The sequence below is a fragment of the Phyllostomus discolor genome, chromosome 9 (genome assembly GCF_004126475.2).
Source record: "Phyllostomus discolor isolate MPI-MPIP mPhyDis1 chromosome 9, mPhyDis1.pri.v3, whole genome shotgun sequence".
Taxonomy (NCBI): Eukaryota; Metazoa; Chordata; class Mammalia; order Chiroptera; family Phyllostomidae; genus Phyllostomus; species Phyllostomus discolor.
The window spans coordinates 41,614,800-41,625,443 of record NC_040911.2 but is presented as its reverse complement, the minus strand read 5'-3'; the positions used below and the strand labels follow the sequence as shown (position 1 = coordinate 41,625,443).

Below are 10,644 nucleotides of genomic sequence, written 5' to 3'. Positions count from 1 at the left end.
CTTATCCATATCCTGAGTGCTTAGTCTCTCATCTCCTTTAGGTTTTGGCTAATATCACAATATTAGTAAGTCCTTTTAATAACAACTTTACTTGAAGACATAACCCTGTGTCCCCAACTGTTTCAAGCCCATGCACTCTGTGTTTCCATTCCAAGATTTATTTTTGCACTTGATCTTATTTCTATCATGTTATATATTTTATATAATATATTGTTGATTATCTCTCAATGCAAGAGAAGCTCCATAAAAACAAGGAGTTTTGTCTTTTGTGTTCACTGTTATAGCTTAGAAGACTGTTTGACTTAAAGAAACTAAAATTTTCATTAAATAATTGGGGGAAAAGACTATACTTTCAGGGATCATTTCTATAGTTTGTTACTAGAGAAGTTTCTCTGAATGTGTACAGCACCTGGTGATAGTGTACATAAAAAAATCCTATAGACTCCACCAAAAAACTTCTCAATCTAATAAGTGAATTTGGCAAAAAAGCGGGATACAAAGTCAGTATTCAGAAATCAAAGGCATTTTTATACACCAACAATGAAATATCAGAAGCAGATATCAGGAAAAAAATCCCATTTAATATAGCAACAAGAAAAACAAAGTACCTAGGAATAAACCTAACCAAGGATGTAAAAGACCTGTACTCAGAAAATTACACAACACTGAAGAAAGAAATTAAGGAAGACACAAACAAATGGAAGCATGTACCATGCTCATGGATTGGAAGAATTAACTTCATCAAAATGTCCATACTACCCAAAGCAATTTATAGATTCAATGCAATCCCTATTAAAGTACCAATGACATATTTCAAAGATATAGAACAAACATTTCAGAAATTTATATGGGACCATAAATGACCCTGAATAGCTGCAGCAATTCTGAGAAAGAAGAATGAAGTCAGAGGGATCACAATACCCAATATCAAACTGTATTACAAGGCCACTGTAATTAAAACAGCCTGGTACTGGCATAAGAACAGACACATAGACCAATGGAACAGAACAGAGGGCCCAGAAATAAGCCCAAGTCTCTATGGTCAATTAATATTTGACAAAGGGGGAAGGAACATAAAATAGAGTAAAAATAGCCTCTTCAACAAATGGTGTTGGGAGAACCGGACAGCTACATGTAAAAAAAAATGGAACTTGATCCCCAACTTACATGATACACAAAAATAAACTCAAGGTGGATAAAGACTTAAATATAAGTTGTGACACGATAAAAAGTCCTACAGGAAGACATTGGCAGGAAAATCTCAGACATTCCACACAGCAATATCTTCACCAATATGTCCTCTAAAGCAAGGGACATAAAGAAAAGAATAAACAAATGGGACCTCATCAAATTAAAAAGCTTCTGCATGTCTAGAGAAAATAGCATTAAAATTAAAAGAAAACCAACTATATGGGAAAACATATTTGCCAACGATACTGTGGACAAGGGTTTGATCTCTAAAATATATCAAGAACTCACATGACTCCACTCCAGGAAGACAAACAACCCAATTACAAAATGGGCAAACGACTTGAACAGACACTTATCCAAGGAAGACATACAGAGGGCCAAGAGACATATGAAAAGATGTTCAGCATCATTAGCCATCAGAGAGATGCAAATTAAAACCACAATGAGATACAACTTCTATGCCAGTGAGAATAGCCATCATAAACAAATCAACAAACAAGTGTTGGAGAGGATGTGGAGAAAAGGGAACCCTAGTGCACTGTTGGTGGAAATGCAGACTTGTGCAGCCACTGCAGAAAACAGTGTGGAATTTCCTCAGAAAACTAAAAATGGAACTGCCTTTTGACCCAGCAATTCCACTGCTGGGACTATATCCTAAGAGCCCTGCAACACCAATTCAAAAGAACCTATGCACCCCCATGTTCAGAGCAGCACAATTTACAATAGCCAAGTGCTGGAAACAACCTAAGTGCCCATCAGCAAATGAATGGATCAAAAAACCATGGTACATTTACACAATGGAATACTATGCACCAGAGAGAAAGAAGGAGCTTTTACCATTTGAGACAGCATGGATGGAAGTAGAGGGCATTATGCTAAGTGAAATAAGCCAGGCAGTGAGGGGCAAATAGCATATGATCTCACCTTTAATTGGAACCTAATCAACAAAAGAAAAAAGCAAGCAAAATATAACTAGAGACATTAAAATTAAGCATAATCTTACAGTAACCAGAGGGGAGGTGAGAGGGAGTAATAGGAGGGAGGGGGGGAAGGGTTTTAAAGAACATGTATAAAGGACACATGGACAAAACCAAAGATGGGTGGAAGCAAAGGAGGGACATGGGTTTGTCTGGGGTAGAAGGGAGTGGTGGGGAGTAAATGCAGATAACTGCACTTGAACAACAATAAAAAATATTTTTAAATAATAAATAATTGGATTACCTGGAACAATCAGAAATAAAAGGGTAGCACAAGCAATACTGATGATAATAACTATAATAAAAATTATTTATTTAATATCTAAATTTTCCAGGTCCACAGACTAACAGCTTTTTTTTACATATTTTATCATTTAATTTGCAAAATAACACAGTGATGTAGGAGTGATGTCAAATGGGTCATCTCATTGCAGTGGATCAGATAAATTCCATGTCACCTGGTATGGGTTAGGGAATAACTCTTATGAAGAGAAGCTTAGCTCAAGGAACCAAAGGTCAATAGGCAGAAATCATAGGTAGGTCAATAGAAACTTGCCAAATGAAAATGTAACAAGAAAAAAAATGAAAACTCTTTTCATATGAAAACAGAAAAATATGGTTCCCCAGTCTTCTCGTTATGTTATGTCCCAGCCAGGAGATCTGGTACGGCTGTCGATTTGGAGAATCCTCCCCCCTCACAGTTGAGTGCCTTCCTTCTAAGAATATGCAGATGTAGCCTCATCAGTGGGAGAATACACAGGGTGTTTGGTGCATAAAAGTCTGTATTTGGGGTACCAATACTTTATGTAGTTTTCTGGGAAAGGCACTGCCCTGTAGTTGGGAACTTTAAGACCTCTAGGAAGCTTTGAGCTGGTAGACATTCTTGGATCTCCCTGCCAGGGGAAAGACCCAGGGGTTGCTGAGCTCTAGTGCTATGTATTCTTCAAGCTCATCTCCTCTGAGAGAGTTAATTGAGATGTGGTATTGGGAACAGAGGGAAAAGTCAAATTGTGACACAGTTTCAATAAATCCCTCAGAATATCTGTGGCAAGCTCTGAAGCTGAGATAGCCCTTCAGAGACTGGGTCTGGCTTTTGTACTCTAAAAGTGGCCAGTCATTACTGAAGAGTGCCCCAGGAATAGGCTTAGACTTGGGTAATAAAACTTCCTTAGTAGAGAGTGATTCTCAAAGAGGAGCTGATTTGAGAATTGTCAGCTACCTAATTCGCAGCTGAGAAATAAATGCCTCAGTTATAAAATTGGGGGGTTTGTGCAATGTACCACAGCATACACTACATTCTCTATTGCTCTTCTTAATCAAAATGTGTCACTAGAATTTATGATCCTAACCACCTCCCGCTGATTTTCTAATCCCTTGATGTAATGAGTACTTAAAATACTGAGCAACTAGAAAGGCAATTACACAAGAAAAGAAATCAATGCTGTAAAAGGTCTATTTTCATTGAATAATAAACAATAAAATCATTTGAGAATATTCCTACAATATAATGCTACCAATAACTCAAAACATACACAATTTTATTGATAATTATAAATATTTGGAACGAAAAAGTAATACTAACAACTGAAAGATGATCATACATTTTATTCATTGATTAAACTAGAGGGTGAATTATTATAATCTATTGTACCAAAGTAATTTGTCTTTAGAAAGTGATTCATAAGGAAATTGTTAATCTCTTCAGTTATACAAACTAAATTATAGCCCTGTGAAAAATTTCTGTAGGTAAGAATTTTAAGCAGAACTCTGTGGGACTTGAACCATTGAGTTATATATCAAAATGACAATTCTTACAGTGAAAAAGCATGTGAAGCTAGTTTATTATTACTATCACTTCTACTAATTCATGAAACACTAAATGAAACTTTTTGAATTAAACGTTTTGAATTACTGATATTAAGCAAGTGACTTAATGTTCTCCTCTTTAATTTCTTTATCTATACCACTAAGATAATGATAGTACCAATTGCTCTTCTCTTCTTGACCAATCAAAATGAGAACATAAATGTAAAAACTATGAAAATTGAATAGCAAAAAACAAAAAAGTAAAGTGATAGTAAGAGAAATACTTTAACTATGATATAAGCTATAAAGCAGGGTTGTGTGTGTGTGTGTGTGTATGTGTGTGTGTGTGTGTTTGTCTTCATTCTTTTTAGAGCAGTTTTAGGCTCATAGCAAAATTTAAAGGAATATACAGGTAGTTCCTATATATTCTTTTCCCTCAAGCATGCACAGATCCCCCCATTATCAACATCTTCCACTAGTATGGTACATTTGTTACAATCGATGGACTTACATTCATACATAATAGTCACCCAAAGAAACTAATTTTTATTTAAAAGAAATATTTAAATCATCTTTGAAGCTGGGTGAATCATCAAATCTTTCTGAACTATAGTTTTTTTAATATGAAAAATGAGGTGACAATACCAGTGAGAAGCACTTCTAAAACTATTACACAGATGTATCAAGCTTGTAATGATCATTATGTCCATCACACCATCATACAATCACTATCATCATCACCATTTTGTCACTATCAACATGATGATGTCATATTATCACTATATTCTATCAAATGTATAAAAACCAGAGGGAATGCAATTTTACTTTATGCAATCAAATTGTGAATTTCTTTTTGTCCATAGAAGCAAGAGTGACATAACAGATGGTTAATAAACAAATAACTATCACATAAATGTTTTGAGTGACACAAGTTAGCTATACCTTTAATTTGTGAACAAGACAAGGTTAGACTGACCTGGATTTTTTATATTTAGGGGAAAAAAATCTGATAAATAGCAACTCTATTATGATATTAAGTTAATTACCAATATCATATTTAGAGTAATTTAATTTTGATAACAAGTCTACATACATCTTGATAAATTAATATTTATCAGGTTAAATTTTACTATTAAGATGGCAAGTCAAGCCCTGGCTGGCATAGCTCAGTGGATTGAGTGCGGGCTGGGAACCAAAGTGTCCCAGGTTCGATTCCCAGCCAGGGTACATTCCTGGGTTGCAGGCCATAACCCCCAGCAACCACACATTGATGTCTCTCTCTCTCTCTCTCTCTCTCTCTCTCCCCCTCTCCTTCCCTCCTCCCTCCCTTCCCTCTCTAAAAATAAATAAATAAAATCTTTAAAAAAAAAAAGATGGCAAGTCAGTAGAACTTACTATGTGTAACCCTAAGCCATCCAAGAAAATACATCTATTTTTGTTATCTATATAAGAGAATACCTTTGCTCTTAAAGACATTTTAGTGTTGGCCTTAGTAAGATTTCTCAGGATTCTCAGAAATATTTTTCAACATTTGATGTGTAAAGAATTGTTTTAACAAATCAACTTTTTGTTAATATCTGAAGTCTTCGTCTCAAATGGAGGTCATAAATACATCAATCCCAGTATTTCTAAGAGCTGTCATATCCAAAGAATAATTCCTCTTACCAATATCCAGAAGTTAGTGTCTAAGATGATCCTCATTGATTCATGCCATTATGAATGTCACATTGAATTAGTGTTGTCTCTGTATAAACCTTAAAATATGGCATAAGTGAACATGTATGATTTCTGAAGGTAAGGTGTAAAATGCAATGTATCATAGCTTCTGTTTTGGTCTCTTGGATCTCATGCTGGGACAGCTTGCTATGAGGACACTAGGAAGTAGAAACAGTCCCAGAGAGGGGCAACTCTGAAGAAGAGGTGATAACTCTAGCTACAGGTTTACCAACTTGTCTGACATATGAGTGAGGCACCTCAAATGTGAATCTTGCAGACTCATTCAAATCTTCACATGATGTAACCCAAGATAACACCATCCTCCATCCTGGGAGTAAACACAAAGTAGAAGAATTCCCAAATAAACAAAATATATAATTAAGAAAAAAAATTCTTCAGACACAACAGTGAATTGAAAAATAATAAATATTATAAATATCAATATGCCAATACTTGAAACCTAGGTAAACTAGGTACATTTCTCAAGTATGTAAAAACATAGTATTTACACATATTTTTCTCAATAGAGAAAATACTTGATAGAGTTTAATCTACATATGATTAAAATAACTCTTATCAAACTAGTATTAGATGTTAACTTTGTTACAACTGTACTTGTTCAAAAATCAATATAAATACAATATCTTCAATGAAAAAATTTTAGAAATATTCACTTTATGGTTTGGAAGAGTAAGATCTACCCGATCTTTAATACTGAAATTTCTACCTAAAGATATGAACAAAGGAGAAGAAACCATTATTATTTAGACAGACTATAATTATTTGCCCCCAAAATTTATAAAATAATAAAAATTGTTAGAACTCTCAGAAAAAGTAAATTTACTGGGTACAAGATCAACTTATGAAAGTTGATATTATTTCTCAATAATCAAAATAATCTTTTATACATAAACATATATCATTTACAATAGCAATTAAACTATGACACATCTAAGCATATATTTAGCAAAAACTCCTTCAGGCTTCTGTGATGAAACTGTAAAATTATATTAAAAATAAATAATATTCATAAATAAATAATATCTTAATTAATTGAGAGAAAAATGCATGTTCTGGGATGGGAACAATTTAATAAATAAAGTACTGTATCTGCATGTCTACCAAATGTAAATGAATAAGGAAGCTTTGCTAGAACTAAGTGACAGTTTTGTTGAGAAATCTTAAGATTCCCAAATTTGGAAATACTACCCAATAACACCGGAGTGTTCAGAAGAAAAGAAAAGCGTTTTTATAGGAGAAAGTTACAATCTTGAGAAAAATCAATCCTGCATTCTTAGCTTCTGTGTTGGTCAGAGATGGTGATCTGCCAGCTGTCAGGTGATCTGGGTAATGTCAGGTGGTCTGGATAATGGATGCCTGGCAGTCTAGATATGTGAACATTCTTTCCCAAATTGTTGCAAAGGGTTATCTATACTATATAAAATCAAGTCCTCTATACTACATTAAATCTATTCCTCATGTTTTGGCTATTCTGACGTAAGTAATTTTTTGTTAGTATGGCTATGGTGACTGCATTTTATTTCTTCACTCTTTCCTTATCCCCAAATTAATCTAAAATTAAATAGAACCCAAGCACAAATATATCTGGATCTTTTTATGCAATTTGTTAAACTCATGATAACACTTAAATAGAAGAAAAATGATTCATGGATAACTAAATATTCTCTGAGAAGGAAGACCAGAGGACATTGACTGACACTGGCAGATATTAGTTCATATTACAATCCACAGTATTATAAAACTGTACGATACTTGGGAAAAAACAAATATTCCAATGGAACATAATACATTCCACAAATATCTATGTGCACCTATTATTTTAAAAGCATAGCATCTGAATCAAGAAGGAAAGAAATATTTTTGAGTGAAAAATGCTGGGCTCCCTGTATAAAGAAAATCCCAATTATGCTGCATGGATAAGTGGATTCCATATAGATTAAAGACCAAATTCTCTTATATGAAAGAATATCTTTCAAAATAGAATTCTTAACTTCAAGCCAAGATGGAGGTGTAGGTAGATGCATTTTACCTCCTTGTACACCCAAAAGAAAAACAACAACAAATTTAAAAACAAAACCCCACCAGAACTGCCAGAAAATTGAACTGTATGGGAGTCTAACAATCAAGGAGTTAAAGAAGAAACATTCTTCTAGACTGGTAGGAGGCATAGAGATAGGCAGGTGGGGGTGGGGAGGAGAGGCAAGGTGGTGGCTGGAGGACCAGGTGGGCAAGGCAGCAGCTGGCATACTGGTGGTCCCACATTCACATATGGGTAAACCAGGAGGAACCAATGGGGAATGAGACAGACCCTGCAACCCAGGGTTCCAGCATGGGAAAATAAAGCCTCAAAAATCTCTGACTTGAGGAACCTGTGGGGGTTGTGGTGGTGGGAGAAACTCCCAACCTCCCAGGAGATTTCATTGGAGAGACCCACAGGATCCTAGAATGTACACAAGCCCACCCACATGGGAACCAGAACCAGAAGGGCCCAATTTGCTTGTAGGTAGCAGGGGAAGTGACTGAAAGCTGGACAAGAGCCCTGTAAGTAGCATTGTTCCCTTTCAGACCCCTCCTCTACATACAGTGCCACAACACAGTGACATGGGTTGCCTCACCCTGGGGAATACCTAAGGTTCTGTCCCTTAGTATGTAACAGGCATGCAAAGATAAATAATATATGGTCTTAAAGGAAGAACAGATCAAAGTTCCCAAAACAGACCCAAATGATGAAGAGATAGCCAATCTATTAGATGCCCAGTTCAGAACACTGGTAATCAGGATGCTCACATAAATGGTTGAGTATGGTCACAAAATAGAGGAAAAAATGAAAGCTATGCAAAGTGAAATAAAGGAAAATATATATGGAACCGAGTGAAGGGAAGGAAACTGGGACTCAAATCAACAGTTTGGAGCAGAAGGAAGAAGTAAACATTCAACCAGAACAGAATGAAAAAAAAAAGATTCAAAAAAATGAGGACAGGCTTAGAAACATCCAGGGCAACTTTAAACATTCCAGCATCTGAATCATAGGGGTGCCAGAAGGAGAAGAGGAAGAGCAAGAAATTGAAAACATATTTGAAAAAAATAACAAAGGCAAACTTCCCCAATCTGGCAAAGTGACTAGACTTCCAGGATCTCCACAAAGTTCAGAGAGTCCCAAAGAATTTGGACCCAAGGAAGGATACACCAAGGCATAGCATGATTACATTAGCCAAGATTAAAGATAAGAAGAGAACCTTAAAAGCAGCAAGAGAAAAGGAGATAGCTACCTACAAAAGAGTTCCCATACAACTATCAGCTGACCTCTCAAAAGAAACCTTACAGGCAAGAAGGGGCTGGAAAGAAGTGTTTAAAGTCCTGAAAAGCCAGGTCCTACATCCAAGATGGCTCTATCCAGCAAAGCTATCATTTAGAATGGAAGGGCAGATAAAGTGTTTCCCAGATAAGGTCAAGTTAAAGGAGTTCATCGTCACCAAACTCTTATATGAAATGTTAAAGGGACTTAGCTAAGAAAAAGAAGATGATCAAAACTATGAATAGTAAAATGACAACAAACTCACAACTATCAACAAATGAACCTAAAATTAAACAAAAACAAACTGAGCAAACAAGTAGAACGGATCAGATTCACAGAAATGGAGATCACATGGAGGATTATCAGAAGGGTGGGGGAGAGGAGAGAATGTGGGGAAAAGTACAGGGAATAAGAAGCATAAATGATAGGTACAAAATAGACAAGAAGATGTAAAGAATAGTATAGGAAATGGACAAGCCAAAGAACTTATAGGTATGACCCATGGACATGAACTAATTGGGGGGATATTGGTGGGAGGGAGTTGTAGGGTGGAGGAGAATAAGGGGAGAAAAAATTGGGACACCTGTAAAAGCATAATCAATAAAATATATTTAAAAAACAAACAAAAAACCAAAAATAGAACTCCCAAATAAAACCCCAAAAGCACAAATTATAAGGCAAAATGACTAAAAATAAAAAATTATAAAGTTAATGATTTCTTTTCAATGAATAATTTAATGGGTAAAATTCTTTTTTAAATGACAGATTAAAAATGATATTTACCATAAATATCATTTATGATAAACAGGGGATAATGTTCAGGATTTAGAAGAAATGAACAAGTAAAAAACAAGAATGCTAATAGAAAAATACTCACATTATATCAATAGTTCATAAAAATCAACCTCAAAAGTTTAGCAGCAGAGAATCTAAATACTTGATATTTACATTCATTACTATTTAGAGACATACAAGTTAAAACAATAGTAAGGTATTAGTTTGCATTAATCAGATTGGAAAAAAATAGAAAGTTTAATAATGGCAGATATTAACAATCCAAAGTGATAGTAAGCAAGTGTTTACTCTGTGATCCAACTTTCCACTCCTGAATATACATCCTTGGGAAATTCTTACACCAGTCAGAAAGGACAGTTTGAAGAGTCAATTGTTGGTATAAGAAGTCAGAGGCTTCTTGTTACAATATTAGTGAATGGAGATAAACAGATTTTGTTGGAAGACTGGGCAGATCTTAGAAGCAATGGACTAACTGTAACACATATATAGATCTTCAAATATATTCCTGAAAGTAATATAGTAAGAAAGTAAGAAAAAATGCTATCTATATTATATTTATGTCAATCAAAGTAAATTGTCACAAACCTTTAATGCAAATTTTGCCATAAGAAATAATACACATCAAATATATTATAGTAGTTCTTTATGAAAGGGTGAAAGAATGGATCTGGGGAATGGAAATCAAAGAGAACACAAATATTCATGCGTACTTCCATGCACTGAGAATGTATACATGCACAATCACATGCAAAAATACATGCACACATACAGAATGTAAAATGGAGAAGCTTATATGGACCAATGGTGATAGTGTATTATGAAATGAAGAGTTAATAAAGACAA

The 10,644-nt window shown here is 34.9% G+C and overlaps 1 pseudogene; it reads left to right on the top strand.

Annotated features, from left to right (window-relative positions):
* The first annotated feature begins 340 nt into the window (after positions 1–340).
* Positions 341–414, top strand: LOC114507218 (annotated as a pseudogene).
* Positions 415–10,644: the final 10,230 nt, after the last annotated feature.